The sequence below is a fragment of the Schistocerca gregaria genome, unplaced genomic scaffold (assembly GCF_023897955.1).
Source record: "Schistocerca gregaria isolate iqSchGreg1 unplaced genomic scaffold, iqSchGreg1.2 ptg000240l, whole genome shotgun sequence".
Classification (NCBI taxonomy): domain Eukaryota; kingdom Metazoa; phylum Arthropoda; class Insecta; order Orthoptera; family Acrididae; genus Schistocerca; species Schistocerca gregaria.
In genome coordinates this window covers 2,217,363-2,237,989 of record NW_026061752.1, presented here as the reverse complement: position 1 = coordinate 2,237,989, position 20,627 = coordinate 2,217,363, and the positions used below count along the sequence as shown (strand labels likewise).

General features: G+C 26.8%; 1 long non-coding RNA gene across 1 annotated transcript; it reads left to right on the top strand.

Annotated features, from left to right (window-relative positions):
* The first annotated feature begins 893 nt into the window (after positions 1-893).
* LOC126305064 (uncharacterized) lies at positions 894-9,166 on the top strand. Its single transcript, XR_007553304.1, has 2 exons — positions 894-923; positions 8,801-9,166. It is a non-coding gene; the product is annotated as an uncharacterized LOC126305064 (long non-coding RNA).
* Positions 9,167-20,627: the final 11,461 nt, after the last annotated feature.

Sequence of the window (20,627 nt, the reverse complement as noted above, 5' to 3'; positions counted from 1 at the left end):
CTTTAATGTTTCTGTCGGGTTTTGTTTTTATAATTTGTGTTTATTCATATGCTGATTTGAATATAATTAGATATTATTTTGGTATTGATTATTTTTCTTTTAGTTTAATTTTACTTAGTTTTTGGATTTGTTCTTTAATAATCACTGCTAGAGGTTCAGTTTATTTAAGTTCATATCATTCTAATTTTTTTGTTTTTATGGTTTTGATTTTAATAATTATGCTTTATTGTTCATTTGCTAGATTAAGTCTTCTTTCTTTTTATATTTTTTTTGAGGCTAGATTAGTTCCTACTTTACTTTTAATTTTGGGTTGGGGTTATCAACCTGAGCGTTTGCAGGCTGGTGTTTATTTAATTTTTTATACTTTGGTTGCTAGATTACCTTTATTATTAGTTTTATTTAAGGTTTATGATTTTTCTAATACTTTATATTTTCCTTTATTGGTTGATTTTGGTTCTTATTATTTTATGTTTTATGTATTTATAATTTTGGCTTTTTTAGTTAAGATACCTATGTTTTTGGTTCATTTATGACTACCTAAGGCTCATGTAGAGGCCCCTATTTCAGGTAGAATAATTCTTGCTGGTGTTTTATTAAAGTTAGGTGGTTATGGTATTTTTCGTGTTATAAAGGTTATTTCTTATTTGGGTTTAAAGTTTAATTATTTTTGATTGTCTTTAGGTTTATCTGGGGGTGTTATTGTAAGATTTATTTGTTTTCGTCAGGTTGATTTAAAGTCTTTAATTGCATATTCTTCTGTTGCTCATATAAGAATGGTTATTGGTGGATTGATGACTATGAATTGATGAGGTTGTGTAGGTTCTCTTTCTCTAATGGTTGGTCATGGTTTATGTTCTTCTGGTTTATTTTGTTTATCTAATATTATGTATTATCTATAGGAGCAGTATTTGCAATAATAGGAGGTGTCATTCAATGATATCCACTATTTGCAGGATTAACTATAAATAATACATGATTAAAAATCCAATTTACAATTATATTCATTGGAGTAAATTTAACATTCTTTCCTCAACACTTCCTAGGATTAGCAGGAATACCTCGACGATACTCTGACTACCCAGACGCATATACATCATGAAACGTAGTATCAAGAATTGGGTCTACAATTTCTATTGTAGGAATCATTATATTCATTGTAATTATATGAGAAAGAATGATTACAAACCGAGCAATTATATTTAGAGCTAACATAAGAAGATCAACAGAATGACTACAAAATAACCCTCCTGCAGAACATAGTTACTCAGAATTACCATTAATCTCTAGATTCTAATATGGCAGATTAGTGCAGTAGATTTAAGCTCTACAAATAAAGGTTTGACCTTTTATTAGAAAATATTTATTAATGGCAACATGATCAAATTTATCTCTTCAAGAAGGAGCTTCACCATTAAAAGGAGCAATTATCATTCTTTCATGATCATACTATGGTCATATTATTATTAATTACAGTAATTGTAGGTTATGCCCTAAGTTATATATTATTTATTGCCTATACTAACCGTAATATACTTCATGGACATTTAATTGAAACAATCTGAACAGCTTTACCAGCAATTACATTAATTTTTATTGCCCTTCCATCATTACGACTATTATATTTACTTGATGATTCAGTAGATGCAATAATTACAATTAAAACCATTGGACGACAATGATATTGAAGATATGAATATTCAGACTTCATAGACGTAGAATTTGACACTTATATAACACCAGAACAAGACCTAGAAAATGATGGATTCCGACTACTAGATGTAGATAACCGAACAATCCTACCAATAAATACAGAAGTACGAGTATTAACAAGAGCATCAGATGTTCTACACTCATGAGCAGTTCCTGCATTAGGGGTTAAAATTGATGCAACGCCAGGTCGGTTAAATCAAGGAACATTCACAATAAATCGACCTGGATTATTCTTTGGACAATGCTCAGAAATCTGTGGAGCATTCAATTTTACCCTATTAATCAAATTTTATTCTGAATTATAGTAGTTGTTGTATGCTTACTAACGTGAACTGGTAAACGACCTGTTGAAGAACCTTATATTATAACAGGTCAAATCTTAACAATTATTTACTTCACATATTTCTTAATTAATGTCCATGTCACAAACGCATGAGATACATTAATTAAGGAATAAAGTTAATTAGCTTAGGAAAAGCATATGTTTTGAAAACATAAAATTAGAAGTTTAACTCTTCTATTAACTTTTCTCAAAAAATTTCACTAAACAAATGAGATAAATAAAATCTTTAAACCAACAAAGAAAATAAAAAAATTCAAAGATAAAGGTAAAAAACTTTTTCAAGCTAAGTACATTAATTTATCATAACGGAACCGTGGTAATGTTCCACGAACCCAAATAAAACCAAAAGATATAATAGCAAGCTTAATAAAAAATATAAAAGAATAAAAACCATGCCCAAAAAAATTAAAGCCAATAACATTCTTATGAAGACAATTCTAGTATATTCAGCTAAAAAAATTAAAGTAAAACCACCCGCACCATACTCAATATTAAATCCTGAAACTAACTCAGATTCCCCTTCAGCAAAATCAAAAGGAGTACGATTAGTTTCAGCTAAGCAAGAAGCAAAACAAGCTAAAGCTAAAGGAAAAGAAATAATAATAAATCAACAATAAAGCTGATAGTTTATAAAATCAAACATATTAAAACTACCAATTAAAATAATTAAAGACAATAAAATTAAAGCTAAACTAACTTCATAAGAAATTGTTTGAGCAACAGAACGAAGAGAACCTAATAATGAATAATTTGAATTAGAAGATCAACCAGCAATTATAACAGTATAAACACCTAATCTAGTACAACATAAAAAAAATAAAAATCCATAAGAAAAAGAACACATATAAGTTAAATAAGGAAAAATTACTCAAACGGCTAAAGAAATCATTAAATTAAAAACAGGGGAAAAATAATAAAGTAGGTAATTAGATATAATAGGAATTGGCTGCTCCTTACAAATTAACTTAATAGCATCTCTAAATGGCTGAGGAATTCCAACAAAACCTACCTTATTTGGACCCTTTCGAATCTGAATATAACCTAAAACCTTACGCTCTAATAAAGTTAAAAAGGCAACACTAATTAAAACACAAATAACCAATAAAAGAAAATTCAAAATAAATGTAAATAAATCATAAAGTATCAATACTATTTGTAGAAAAAATCTACATAAATGAATTCTAAATTCAACACATTAATCTGTCAAAATAGTAAATAAATTAATATTAATCAATATAACAAAAAATATTTTAACCATATGGTCCTTTCGTACTAATATGGATTAACAATCTTAGGATAGAAACCGACCTGGCTCACGCCGGTCTGAACTCAGATCATGTAAGAATTTAAAGGTCGAACAGACCTAATCATTGGGCTCCAGCACCCAAAATTTTTCTTAATCCAACATCGAGGTCGCAATCTGCTTTGTCGATATGAGCTCTCAAAAACAATTACGCTGTTATCCCTAAGGTAACTTAATCTTATGATCATAAATTATGGATCAAAATAACAAACATAAATAAATGATATAATAATGAAGAGTTTATCTATTCTTCATGTCACCCCAACAAAACATCATCATTAAATATAGAAAGACAAACAAAAAACTATATAAAAGTAAAATGTCAAGCTCTATAGGGTCTTCAGGTCCTAAAGAAGAATTTAAGCCTTTTGACTCAAAAGTTAAATTCAAAAATTTATTAAGAGACAGTTGATTTCTCATCAAGCCATTCATTCCAGCCACTAATTAAGAGACTAATGATTATGCTACCTTTGCACGGTCAAAATACCGCGGCTCTTTAAAAATACGCTCAGTGAGCAGGCCAGACCTCAAAATATAAACAAGAGGACATGTTTTTGATAAACAGGCGGAAATCAATTTTGCCTAGTTCCTTATAATAAGTTCACAAGGTAAAAATTTCATACAAATAAATATACTAATTCTATCATTATTACAAAAATTTTAAAATTAAATTAATAATCTTAATAAAAAACCTAAAATATATATAAAATCAAAATAAAAAATAATGAACTAAAACGTAATCTTAAAGATAGCTGGTTTAAAGCTTACTATTATATTTCTATAAAATAAATTATAGGTTATTAACTTCAAAGCTTATCCCTTAAAGAATAAATAAGTTAATATTTTTACTTAAAAAATTAAATAAAAACAAATAACTTTAAAAAATTAAATTTTTTCTTAAGAAACTAGATATCTTGGGAAACGATTAACATCTCATTTCTATAAATTATTTAATAATAATTATGATACATTAACTATAAATTATTTATAAATCAACCCAAATCGAGACAAGTAAAATAAATACTAAAATTTTGATAAACCCTGATACAAAAGGTACAATAAATAAAATCTACTTAAAAAAATTTAAAATAATATTTCATAAAACACTTACATTACCAATAAACTATAATTTAAAAAATCAATTCTATAAAATATACTAAGACAAAAATACAATAAAATTATTTATATTAAATAATTAAATAAACAAAAAATAAATATAATAAAATAAATAATCGAGATATCCTGATTTGCACAGAAAAATTTTCAGTGTAAATGAAACACTTTACTAATAAGTTATATCTTGAAACTCTTCCTAGATACACTTTCCAGTACATCTACTATGTTACGACTTATCTCATCTAAATTGAAGCTACTTTAAAATAAAATAGAATAATCAATAATGAGAGCGACGGGCGATGTGTACACATCTCAGAGCCAATATCAGTTAAATTAAATAAATTAAATTACTATCAAATCCACCTTCATTAACAGTATTTCACTATCAAATCCGTTATAAACAAAAATCTATTGTAACCCACCTCCTCTTAACTATAAGCTGCACCTTGACCTGAAATATTTTATAATTATAAATCTTGAGAATTATAACTCTAAAAAGATTCTCTGATAACGGAGATATACAAACAAATAAATTAAGTAGAGTAAATCGTGTATTATCAATCATGGGGTAGGTTCCTCTGAATGGAATGAGATACCGCCAAATTCTTTGGGTTTAAAGACCTTAACTAATAGTACCCTGGTAAATATAATTAACATTTAAAATAATAGGGTATCTAATCCTAGTTTATTATTTAAATTTCACAGATTCATAAAAAGGGCCACAAATAAATTTTAACATTTCACCTTACAAATTTATATTTCAACCCTAATAATATAAACAACTGTTTTAACCAATAATATTCACTTGTATCAATCGTATAACCGCGGCTGCTGGCACGAATTATGCCGATACTAAATCAATTGCTAAATCCAAAATCACTTGATAATTAAATCAAATTACTGCAAAAAGAACATTTAGTCTAACAAAACTTACATATAATACAAAGAAAAAGTGAATAAACAAGCAAGAATAAAACTTTTAAAAATAAAAAATAAGAAAATTTTAAATCTATTAATTCAGGAAAAAAAAAAAGATTCAAATATTTAAAGAAAAAAAAGAAAAAAACCACAAACATTAACAAAAAAAAAGAAACGCCCCTATGTATGACCACAACAACTTCTCTATTATATATAATTAAAGATTAATATGGAACATGTATAGCAATAAATGTATTATATTCTTTCTTATTTAATCTTTCTTTTCACTAATAAATAAAGAAAGATTAAATAATATAATAAATATATTTTATACAATTATGTAATTTAATATAATATGTTATTAATATGAATTCTTTTTTTTATATTAAGTTAACTTTCATATATATTAGTTAAATAATCTAATTATAGATAATTTACATAATTATATTATTATAATTAATATAATTATTTATATTAATTATAATATTTTATATTTAAATTAATAATTTTATTTATTATATCCAATTATAATAATATTAAATTACATATTATTATATATATTATATTATAATAACCTATTTTAAGCTAAAAACATAAGTAGCTATAATCCTAGGTAAATAATTGCATTAAAATAATCAATTGATAATGGTAAGATGAACTTATAATACTTTAATTTCAATTAAATGTAATATATTAATATAAATTATTTATTATATATATTTATAAAAAAAATAAAATGAGCAGGATAAATTAATCCTAATTAAACAAAATAATACATAAAAGAATTTCAAAAAAAAAACTTTCGATTTATATATTAAATAAATGAAGTGCCTGATTAAAGGGTTACCTTGATAGGGTAAATAAAGTTAAATAAAATCACCTTCATTAAAATTACATAAGATAGAATTAAACTACCTCCTTTAGTATCAAAAACTAACGTGCATCATACACCTTAATGTAAAAAGGTAAGCTAAACAAGCTAATGGGTTCATACCCCATTTATAGAGGTATCAATCCTCTCCTTTTTAATGACCAACAACTCTACAAAACTTCTCTTCCTATCAACATTAATGATAGGAACGATCCTGTCCATTTCATCAAATTCCTGATTTGGGGTTTGAATAGGACTTGAGATCAACTTACTTTCATTTATTCCGCTCCTAACAAGAAATAAAAATATAATAATAAATGAATCATCAATTAAATATTTTATTGTCCAAGCAATAGCATCGACAATATTATTATTTTCAATTTTGCTGATTCAAATAAAATATCCCATGGGATGGGAAACAGAATTTATCCCATCAATAATAATTAGATCTAGACTATTATTAAAGATTGGAGCTGCACCTTTCCATTTCTGATTTCCAGAAGTTATAGGAGCATCAAGATGAAATAATTGTTTAACATTAATAACATGACAAAAAATCGCCCCAATAATGGTCTTATCTTATTGTATTCAATTAAGAACTTTTATTTGAACAATTATTATCTTAAGAATTATTATTGGGGCAATAGGAGGTTTAAATCAAACATCCTTACGACAACTTTTAGCATATTCATCAATCAGACATCTAGGTTGAATAATTAGATCGTTAACAGTCAGAGAAAACATCTGAGAACTATACTTCATTATTTACTCACTATTAAGATTAATTATAGTTTTATTATTTAAGCAAATAGATTTATTTTTCATAAATCAAATTTATTCAGCCAGAAATATAAAAACCGAAATTAAATTCATAATATTCTTATCTTTATTATCTTTAGGTGGACTACCACCATTCCTTGGATTCTTACCAAAATGAATTGTAATACAATCATTAATAGAAAACAATATAACAACTATTATAACTATTATAGTTGTATTTACTACAATTACACTCTACTACTATATACGTATTAGATTCTCACCTCTAATTATATCATACACAGAAAATTCGTGATCTATAAAGATAAAGTCCCAAAAATCAAGAATCATTCTTCCTATAAGAGTAATAATTTCAACAATAGGATTGATTTCAACATCAACCTTAATTTCATTATACTAAGGACTTAAGTTAATCAAACTAATAACCTTCAAAGTTATAATTAAAAGAATAATCTTTTAGGCCTTAGTAAAATTTTACACCTCTAGAATTGCAGTCTAGAATCATAATTGAATATAAGACCTAAATATGATAAGAGAGAAAACATCTCATAAGTAGATTTACAGTCTACCACCTAAAATTCAGCCATCTTACCGCAAAAATGATTATTCTCAACAAACCATAAGGACATTGGTACTTTATACTTCATATTTGGAGCATGAGCAGGAATAGTAGGAACATCAATAAGAATACTTATTCGTGCTGAACTTGGCCAACCCGGATCTCTAATTGGGGATGACCAGATTTATAATGTTATTATTACAGCTCACGCATTCGTAATAATTTTCTTTATAGTAATACCTATTATAATTGGTGGATTTGGTAATTGACTTGTTCCACTAATAATTGGTGCACCAGATATAGCATTTCCACGAATAAATAATATAAGTTTTTGATTACTACCACCTTCACTAACCCTTCTTCTTACATCTTCTATAGTAGATAATGGTGCTGGTACAGGATGAACAGTTTACCCTCCTCTAGCAGGAGCTATTGCACACGGGGGTGCATCTGTAGATCTAGCTATTTTTTCACTGCACTTAGCAGGTGTATCATCTATTCTTGGTGCAGTGAATTTCATTACAACAGCAATTAATATACGATCAGAAAGTATAACTTTAGATCAAACACCTTTATTTGTATGATCTGTAGCTATTACAGCATTACTTCTCCTTCTTTCACTTCCAGTTTTAGCAGGAGCTATTACTATATTATTAACAGATCGAAATTTAAATACATCATTCTTTGACCCTGCAGGAGGGGGTGACCCAATTCTATATCAACATCTATTTTGATTCTTTGGACACCCAGAAGTTTATATTTTAATTCTACCGGGGTTCGGAATTATTTCACATATTGTATGTCAAGAAAGAGGAAAAATTGAATCATTTGGAACATTAGGTATAATTTATGCTATACTATCAATTGGACTAATAGGATTTATTGTATGAGCACATCATATATTTACAGTAGGAATGGATGTTGACACACGAGCTTATTTTACATCAGCAACAATAATTATTGCTGTACCTACAGGAATTAAGGTATTTAGATGATTAGCTACATTATATGGAACTAAATTCAAGTTCAATCCACCATTATTATGAGCTCTAGGATTTATTTTCCTATTTACAATTGGTGGATTAACAGGATTAGTATTAGCAAATTCATCACTTGATATTGTATTACATGATACATATTATGTAGTAGCCCACTTTCATTATGTATTATCTATAGGAGCAGTATTTGCAATTATAGGAGGTGTCATTCAATGATATCCACTATTTACAGGATTAACTATAAATAATACATGATTAAAAATCCAATTTACAATTATATTCATTGGAGTAAATTTAACATTCTTTCCTCAACACTTCCTAGGATTAGCAGGAATACCTCGACGATACTCTGACTACCCAGACGCATATACATCATGAAACGTAGTATCAAGAATTGGGTCTACAATTTCTATTGTAGGAATCATTATATTCATTGTAATTATATGAGAAAGAATGATTACAAACCGAGCAATTATATTTAGAGCTAACATAAGAAGATCAACACAATGACTACAAAATAACCCTCCTGCAGAACATAGTTACTCAGAATTGCCATTAATCTCTAGATTCTAATATGGCAGATTAGTGCTGTAGATTTAAGCTCTACAAATAAAGGTTTGACCTTTTATTAGAAAATATTTATTAATGGCAACATGATCAAATTTATCTCTTCAAGATGGAGCTTCACCATTAATGGAGCAATTATCATTCTTTCATGATCATACTATGGTCGTATTATTATTAATTACAGTAATTGTAGGTTATGCCCTAAGTTATATATTATTTATTGCCTATACTAACCGTAATATACTTCATGGACATTTAATTGAAACAATCTGAACAGCTTTACCAGCAATTATATTTACTTGATGATTCAGTAGATGCAATAATTACAATTAAAACCATTGGACGACAATGATATTGAAGATATGAATATTCAGACTTCATAGACGTAGAATTTGACACTTATATAACACCAGAACAAGACCTAGAAAATGATGGATTCCGACTACTAGATGTAGATAACCGAACAATCCTACCAATAAATACAGAAGTACGAGTATTAACAAGAGCATCAGATGTTCTACACTCATGAGCAGTTCCTGCATTAGGGGTTAAAATTGATGCAACGCCAGGTCGGTTAAATCAAGGAACATTCACAATAAATCGACCTGGATTATTCTTTGGACAATGCTCAGAAATCTGTGGAGCAAACCACAGATTTATACCAATTGTAATTGAAAGAACTTCAGTAAATTTATTTATTAAGTGATTATCTAAGATAATTTAAGGAGTTAGTTAAAATAAATAACATTAGAGTGTCAATCTAAAGTAACTAAAAAAATTAGTACACCTTGAAATTCATCAGATGACTGAAAGTAAGTAATGGTCTCTTAAACCAAATAATAGTAAATTAACGACTACTTCTGATGGGGAAATTATATCCAAATCCCTCAAATATCCCCTCTTATATGATTCTCACTATTCATTATATTTTCAGCTACATTAATCTTGTTTAATCAAATAAACTTCTTCTCATTTAAACCTAACCTTATTAAAAGAGCAGAAAAAGGAACAATTGAAATAAAAAACTTAAATTGAAAATGATAACAAATCTATTCTCAACATTTGACCCATCAACTGACATCTTTAATTTAACATTAAATTGAACTAGAACATTTCTAGGACTATTATTAATCCCATCACTATTTTGACTTACACCATCACGAATTAACATTATCTGAAATAAACTAAATTTAACCTTACATAATGAATTTAAAACACTTCTTGGACCAAAATCATTTAATGGAACAACATTCATTTTCATCTCAATTTTTATTATAATATTATTTAACAATTTCATAGGATTATTCCCTTATATTTTTACTAGAACAAGACATTTAGCATTAACATTTGCAATTGCCCTACCTATATGGCTAAGATTTATATTATTTGGATGAATTAACCATACTAATCATATATTTACACCTTGTACCACAAGGTACACCGCCTGCATTAATATCATTTATAGTACTAATTGAAACAATTAGTAATGTTATTCGACCAGGTACATTAGCAGTACGGTTGGCCGCAAATATAATTGCAGGACACTAATTATTAACCTTATTAGGAAACACAGGACCATCTATAGCAATAAACTTAATCTCATTACTAATTATTGGACAAATACTTCTATTAATTCTAGAATCAGCAGTAGCAATAATTCAAGCCTATGTTTTCTCAATTCTAAGAACTCTATATTCTAGAGAAGTATATTAAACCTATGTTAACAACTCACTCAAACCACCCATTCCACTTAGTAGACTATAGACCTTGACCATTAACAGGAGCAATTGGAGCAATAGTCCTAGTATCAGGACTAGCAAAATGATTCCACCTATATAATATTAACTTATTCATAATTGGATTTGGAATTACCCTACTAACTATAATTCAATGATGACGAGATGTAGTACGAGAAGGAACATATCAAGGATTACATACAGGATTTGTATCAATTGGATTACGATGAGGAATAATTTTATTTATTGCATCAGAGGTATTATTTTTCGTTTCTTTTTTTTGAGCATTCTTTAGAAGAAGATTAGCACCAACAATTGAACTAGGAATACTATGACCTCCAATAGGAATTCAACCCTTTAACCCTATACAAATTCCATTACTTAATACAGCTATTCTTTTAGCATCAGGAGTAACAGTAACATGAGCACATCATAGTTTAATGGAATCTAATCATACTCAAGCACTACAAGGATTATTCTTCACAGTGTTATTAGGACTATACTTTACAATACTTCAAGCATATGAATATTGAGAAGCACCTTTTACCATTGCAGATGCAGTTTATGGATCAACATTCTTTGTTGCAACAGGATTCCATGGTTTACACGTAATTATTGGAACAATCTTTTTATCAACATGTCTACTTCGACACTCAATAAATCAATTTTCACCAAGACATCACTTTGGATTTGAAGCAGCAGCATGATACTGACACTTCGTAGACGTAGTATGATTATTCTTATATATCTCTATTTATTGATGAGGTAGATAATTGTTTTTCTAGTATAAATAGTACATTTGACTTCCAATCAGAAAGCTTGATATAAATCAAGAAAAACAATTCTAATTCTATCAACAAGAGTTTTCATTAGATTTATTATTCCAATAATTGTTATAATCCTGGCAACAACACTATCAAAAAAATTAATTAATGATCGAGAAAAAAGATCACCATTTGAATGTGGGTTTGATCCAAAAAGATCAGCACGAATACCATTCTCAATACGATTCTTCCTAATCGCAGTAATCTTTTTAATTTTTGATGTAGAAATTGCACTAATTCTACCAATTGTAATTATTTTTAAAACTTCAGACATTATAATCTCAACAGTATCAACAATATTTTTTATTCTAGTTCTATTAGGAGGACTATACCATGAATGAAACCAAGGAGCATTACAATGAGCAGAATAAAGGGTTGTAGTTAAATATAACATTTGGGTTACATTCAAAAAGTATTGATATTATCAATCAACCTTAAATAGAATAAGAAGCGAAATATTGCAGTCAGTTTCGACCTGGAAGATTGGTATGTACTACCCTTATTCTTATTAATTGAAGCCAAAAAGAGGCGTATTACTGTTAATAATATAATTGAACTATAATAGTTCCAATTAAGGAAATGTAAAGCCAATATGAAAGCTGCTAACTTTTTATATTAGCGGTTAAACTCCTTTAACATTTCTAAAATTTATATAGTTTAAATAAAACATTACATTTTCACTGTAAAAATAATATATCTATATTTATAAATACTTAAAAGTAAAAATACTTCCTTAACATCTTCAGTGTCACGCTCTAATTATAAGCTACTTAAGTAAACGAAAAACAATATTACCAAAATAAATATTCAAAAAATAAAAGTTAAAAGATAAATCTTGAAATTAGAATCATATCAACCTTGAATATAACCAATTAAATAAATAAATAATCTATATAAACCTTGACCACCAAGTAATTCACCTCAACCATAATCAAATGACTTAGATGAATAATAACCTATTTTTAAAGGAATATATCTAATAAACTTAGTTGAAAGAAAAGGTATAAATCATATAGAACCAGCAAATCTAACAAAAGAAAGTATACTTAAAGAAAATAAATTATGAGAAAAATCAAAATTAGAAATAAGATAACCTAAATAAGCACCTAAAATAACAACTGTAATAGTTAAAAACTTTAAATAATAAGGTAAAGCAATCACATGAGGAATAGGAAAAATTAATCAAGATAAAAGACTACCACCAAAAACAGCAACAAACAATAGACCAATTATTCCAAATGAAATATAATAACCCTTATCATCAAAAGAAAATCTAGAATAAAAATTATTATCACCAGATATTGAATAATAAAACAAACGAAAAGAATAAGAAGCAGTTAAACCAGTAGAAAAAAAATAAAGAAAAAAAATTAAACAATTAATTCATCTTAAACAAACCATCTCAAGAATTAAATCCTTTGAATAAAATCCCGCTAAAAAAGGTATTCCACACAAAGATAAACTAGAAACATTAAAACAAACTGAAGTTAAAGGTATGAAATTAACAATTGATCCTATAAAACGAATATCCTGAGAATCCTTCAAATTATGAATTATTGAACCTGCACATATAAATAATAATGCCTTAAATAAAGCATGAGCCAATAAATGAAAAAATGCAAGCTTTGGATAACCTACAGCCAAAATTCTTATTATTAAACCAAGTTGTCTTAAAGTAGAAAGAGCAATAATCTTCTTTAAATCAAACTCAAAATTAGCGCCCAATCCAGCCATAAATATAGTTATACAACCAATTAAAAGTAAAAATCAACCACAATTACAAGTATCCAATATTGGTCTAAAACGAATTAATAAATAAACACCAGCAGTAACAAGAGTAGAAGAATGAACTAAAGCAGAAACAGGAGTAGGAGCTGCTATAGCAGCAGGAAGTCATGAAGAGAAAGGAATCTGAGCTCTCTTAGTTATAGCTGCTAAAACAATTAATATAGTAATGAGCTTTATTTCAAAAGAATTAGAAATAAAATCATAATAATAAATATAATTTCAACCACCAAAATTTAACATTCATGCAATAGAAATTAAAATAGCAACATCACCAATACGATTAGAAAGTGCAGTTAATATACCAGCACTATAAGATTTTACATTTTGATAATAAATAACTAAACAATAAGAAACTAAACCTAAACCATCTCAACCTAATAAAATTCTAATTAAATTAGGACTAATAATTAAAAAACCTATAGAAAGAATAAATATTAAAACAATAATAATAAAACGATTTATATTCTTTTCACCAGATATATAATCCTCTCTATAATAAATAACCAAAGAAGAAATATATATAACAAAAGATATAAAAATAAGAGATATTCAATCCAAAATTAAAGTTATAACAACTATAGAACCATTTAAATTGAAAAGCTCTCACTCAACAAAAACTCTATAATCAATTATTAAATAATAAATACCTAAAATAAAAATTATAGTTCTCGAAATAAACAAAGAAAAAAAACTCAAAGAACACATAGAAAATAAATTCACGGCCTAAGATGAAAAACTTCATATCATTGATTCCACAAAACAATATTTTTAATTAAAATACTTAAGCAAACTAAACAAAGAAATATTCACCCTTTAAACAGAGAATATTTAAAGGCAATCAATGTAAAAGTAAAAGATGATATTCACGAAAATAACCAAGAGAACAAGTATAAACACCAGAATAATAATTCCCATGCTGAGAATAAGAATATATATACAAAGTATAAACAGCTCTAAAAAAAGATAAAAAAATCAAAGCAAAGAATCTAAAAGAAGATCAAGATATAATTCTATTTAATAATCTAATTTCACCTACCAAATTTAAAGAAGGAGGAGCAGCCATATTTGATGATCTTAAAAGAAATCATCATAAAGCCATTCTTGGCATCAAATTAATTATACCCTTGTTAATTAATAATCTTCGTCTACCTAAACGTTCATAAATAATATTAGATAAACAAAATAAACCAGAAGAACATAAACCATGACCAACCATTAGAGAAAGAGAACCTACACAACCTCATCAATTCATAGTCATCAATCCACCAATAACCATTCTTATATGAGCAACAGAAGTATATGCAATTAAAGACTTTAAATCAACCTGACGAAAACAAATAAATCTTACAATAACACCCCCAGATAAACCTAAAGACAATCAAAAATAATTAAACTTTAAACCCAAATAAGAAATAACCTTTATAACACGAAAAATACCATAACCACCTAACTTTAATAAAACACCAGCAAGAATTATTCTACCTGAAATAGGGGCCTCTACATGAGCCTTAGGAAGTCATAAATGAACCAAAAACATAGGTATCTTAACTAAAAAAGCCAAAATTATAAATACATAAAACATAAAATAATAAGAACCAAAATCAACCAATAAAGGAAAATAGAAAGTATTAGAAAAATCATAAACCTTAAATAAAACTAATAATAAAGGTAATCTAGCAACCAAAGTATAAAAAATTAAATAAACACCAGCCTGCAAACGCTCAGGTTGATAACCCCAACCCAAAATTAAAAGTAAAGTAGGAACTAAACTAGCCTCAAAAAAAATGTAAAAAGAAAGAAGACTTAATCTAGCAAATGAACAATAAAGCATAATTATTAAAATCAAAACAATAAAAACAAAAAAATTAGAATGATATGAACTTAAATAAACTGAACCTCTAGCAGTGATTATTAAAGAACAAATCCAAAAACTAAGTAAAATTAAACTAAAAGAAAAATAATCAATACCAAAATAATATCTAAAATAAACACAAATTATAAAAACAAAACCAGACAGAAACATTAAAGAATGAACCAACCATCAACAATTATTTAATAAACAAAGAGGGATCAAAAAAATAGTTATAAATAAATACTTTAACATAAAGATAAACCAAAAGAATTAAAAAAATCATTACCATGAGAACGAATTATTGAAACTAAAATAGAAAGACCTAAAGCACCCTCACAAACAGAAAAAACTAAAAAAATAACTGCAAAAAAATAATCATAATCAAACTCAATAAGAAAAACAATAACTAACATAAATAAAGAAAGAACAATATATTCTAATCTCAAAAGAACCATTAATAAATGTTTACGTTTAGAAGAAAAAACATAAACACCAGCAAAATAAATCAATAAAGAAGTAAAAATAGAGAATATAAACATTAGTTTTAATAGTTTAAAAAAAACGCCGGTCTTGTAAACCGGAAATAAGTCCAGCCCCCACTTTTAATACTTCAGAGGTGGAAAAGCTTCCATCATCGGTCCCCAAAACCGGTATTTTAAATAAACTAACCCCTGAAATGATCAAAATAATAATTATATCATTATCAAATGTAATAAATATTAATTTTATTAAATTAAGACACCCAATATCAATAATGCTTTTTATTATCCTTCAAACCTTCCTAGTTGGATTAATAACAGGAACAATAATAGAAAGATATTGATTATCATATATTTTATTTTTAACATTTCTTGGTGGTATACTAGTATTATTTATTTACATTACAAGAATTGCATCAAACGAAATATTTCAGACTAAATCAATCACTATAATTATTACATTAATAATGTGAGTATTTATCATATTAATATTAATTATTCTAGATATATCTATATTTATAGACTTTTTCAAAAACACCGAAACTATAAATATTGATAATTCAATCAATTATCAAGAAATAACAATATCTTTAGAAAAATTATATAATAGACGAACATTCATTATTACAATAATAATAATAATTTATTTATTTTTAGCACTACTAGCAGTTGTTAAAATCACCAATATTAATCAGGGACCTATTTGTGGCCCTTTTTTTGAATCTGTGAAATTTAAATAATAAACTAGGATTAGATACCCTATTATTTTAAATGTTAATTATATTTACCAGGGTACTATTAGTTAATGTCTTTAAACCCAAAGAATTTGGTGGTATATCATTCCATTCAGAGGAACCTACCCCATGATTGATAATACACGATTTACTCTACTTAATTTATTTGTTTGTATATCTCCGTTATCAGAGAATCTTTTTAGTGTTATAATTCTCAAGATTTATAATTATAAAATATTTCAGGTCAAGGTGCAGCTTATAGTTAAGAGGAGGTGGGTTACAATAGATTTTTGTTTATAACGGATTTGATAGTGAAATACTGTTAATGAAGGTGGATTTGATATTAATTTAATTTATTTAATTTAACTGATATTGGCTCTGGGATGTGTACACATCGCCTGTCGCTCTCATTATTGATTATTCTATTTTATTTTAAAGTAGCTTCAATTTAGATGAGATAAGTCGTAACATAGTAGATGTACTGGAAAGTGTATCTAGGAAGAGTTTCAAGATATAACTTATTAGTAAAGTGTTTCATTTACACTGAAAATTTTTCTGTGCAAATCAGGATATCTTGATTATTTATTTTATTATATTTATTTTGTGTTTATTTAATTATTTAATATAAATAATTTTATTGTATTTTTGTCTTAGTATATTTTATAGAATTGATTTTTTAAATTATAGTTTATTGGTAATGTAAGTGTTTTATGAAATATTATTTTAAATTTTTTTAAGTAGATTTTATTTATTGTACCTTTTGTATCAGGGTTTATCAAAATTTTAGTATTTTTTTACTTGTCTCGATTTGGGTTGATTTATAAATAATTTATAGTTAATGTATCATAATTGTTATTAAATTATTTATAGAAATGAGATGTTAATCGTTTCCCAAGATATCTAGTTTCTTAAGAAAAAATTTAATTTTTTAAAGTTATTTGACATGGACATTACTTAAGAAATATGTGAAGTAAATAATTGTTAAGATTTGACCTGTTACAATATAAGGTTCTTCAACAGGTCGTTTACCAATTCACGTTAATAAGCATACAACAACTACTATAATTCAGAATAAAATTTGATTAATAGGGTAAAATTGAATGCCTCGGAATGGTGTTTTATTATAAAATGGTAAAATTATTAAGATTCTAATTGATAAAAATAATGCAATAACACCTCCTAACTTATTAGGGATAGATCGTAGAATTGCATATGCAAATAGGAAATATCATTCTGGTTGAATGTGAACTGGTGTTACTAATGGGTTGGCAGGTACAAAGATATCTGGATCTCCTAATAGGTAAGGATTAATTAAACATAGTATAATTAATAATGATGTTATTATTACAAATGTAATAGAATCCTTAAAGGTAAAGTATGGATGGAATGGAATTTTTTCAATATCTCCATTTAGTCCAAGAGGATTATTAGATCCTGTTTGGTGAAGAAAAAATAAATGAATTGCTGCTATAGCAGCAATAATAAATGGTAATACAAAATGGAATGTGAAGAATCGATTTTATGTTGCATTATCAACAGCGAATCCTCCTCATACTCATTGGACTAAATCTGTTCCTAAGTATGGGATTGCTGATAATAAATTAGTAATTACTGTTGCACCTCAAAAAGAAATTTGGCCTCAGGGTAAGACATATCCTATAAATGCAGTTGCTATAACTAAAAATAAAATCACTGTACCAATTATTCAGGTATGTATATATATATATATATATATATATATATATATATATATATATATATATATATATATATATATATATATATAAGATCCATTGTAAATTCCCCATCCTACATGTAAGTAAATACAAATAAAAAATATAGATGCTCCATTTGCGTGTAAGGTTCGGATAATTCAACCATTATTTACGTCTCGGCAGATGTGTACTACACTACTGAATGCTATTTCAATATTTGATGTATAATGTATAGCTAAAAATAGTCCAGTTACGATTTGAATTACCAAACATAACCCTAATAGGGATCCAAAATTTCATCAAAATGAAATATTTGTTGGGGCAGGTAAGTCAATTAAAGATTTATTAATAATTTTAATTAAAGGATGTCTTAATCGTAAGGGTTTATTCATTAGTAATTATCTTATTTTACGAATAGGTCCCTGATTAATATTGGTGATTTTAACAACTGCTAGTAGTGCTAAAAATAAATAAATTATTATTATTATTGTAATAATGAATGTTGGTCTATTATATAATTTTTCTAAAGATATTGTTATTTCTTGATAATTGATTGAATTATCAATATTTATAGTTTCGGTGTTTTTGAAAAAGTCTATAAATATAGATATATCTAGAATAATTAATATTAATATGATAAATACTCACATTATTAATGTAATAGTTATAGTGATTGATTTAGGCTGAAATATTTCGTTTGATGCAATTCTTGTAATGTAAATAAATAATACTAGTATACCACCAAGAAATGTTAAAAATAAAATATATGATAATCAATATCTTTCTATTATTGTTCCTGTTATTAATCCAACTAGGAAGGTTTGAAGGATAATAAAAAGCATTATTGATATTGGGTGTCTTAATTTAATAAAATTAATATTTATTACATTTGATAATGATATAATTATTATTTTGATCATTTCAGGGGTTAGTTTATTTAAAATACCGGTTTTGGGGACCGATGATGGAAGCTTTTCCACCTCTGAAGTTTTAAAAGTGGGGGCTGGACTTATTTCCGGTTTACAAGACCGGCGTTTTTTTTTAAACTATTAAAACTAATGTTTATATTCTCTATTTTTACTTCTTTATTGATTTATTTTGCTGGTGTTTATGTTTTTTCTTCTAAACGTAAACATTTATTAATCATTCTTTCATGATCATACTATGGTCGTATTATTATTAATTACAGTAATTGTAGGTTATGCCCTAAGTTATATATTATTTATTGCCTATACTAACCGTAATATACTTCATGGACATTTAATTGAAACAATCTGAACAGCTTTACCAGCAATTACATTAATTTTTATTGCCCTTCCATCATTACGACTATTATATTTACTTGATGATTCAGTAGATGCAATAATTACAATTAAAACCATTGGACGACAATGATATTGAAGATATGAATATTCAGACTTCATAGACGTAGAATTTGACACTTATATAACACCAGAACAAGACCTAGAAAATGATGGATTCCGACTACTAGATGTAGATAACCGAACAATCCTACCAATAAATACAGAAGTACGAGTATTAACAAGAGCATCAGATGTTCTACACTCATGAGCAGTTCCTGCATTAGGGGTTAAAATTGATGCAACGCCAGGTCGGTTAAATCAAGGTACATTCACAATAAATCGACCTGGATTATTCTTTGGACAATGCTCAGAAATCTGTGGAGCAAACCACAGATTTATACCAATTGTAATTGAAAGAACTTCAGTAAATTTATTTATTAAGTGATTATCTAAGATAATTTAAGGAGTTAGTTAAAATAAATAACATTAGAGTGTCAATCTAAAGTAACTAAAAAAAATTAGTACACCTTGAAATTCATCAGATGACTGAAAGTAAGTAATGGTCTCTTAAACCAAATAATAGTAAATTAACGACTACTTCTGATGGGGAAATTATATCCAAATCCCTCAAATATCCCCTCTTATATGATTCTCACTATTCATTATATTTTCAGCTACATTAATCTTGTTTAATCAAATAAACTTCTTCTCATTTAAACCTAACCTTATTAAAAGAGCAGAAAAAGGAACAATTGAAATAAAAAACTTAAATTGAAAATGATAACAAATCTATTCTCAACATTTGACCCATCAACTAACATCTTTAATTTATCATTAAATTGAACTAGAACATTTCTAGGACTATTATTAATCCCATCACTATTTTGACTTACACCATCACGAATTAACATTATCTGAAATAAACTAAATTTAACCTTACATAATGAATTTAAAACACTTCTTGGACCAAAATCATTTAATGGAACAACACTCATTTTCATCTCAATTTCTATTATAATATTATTTAACA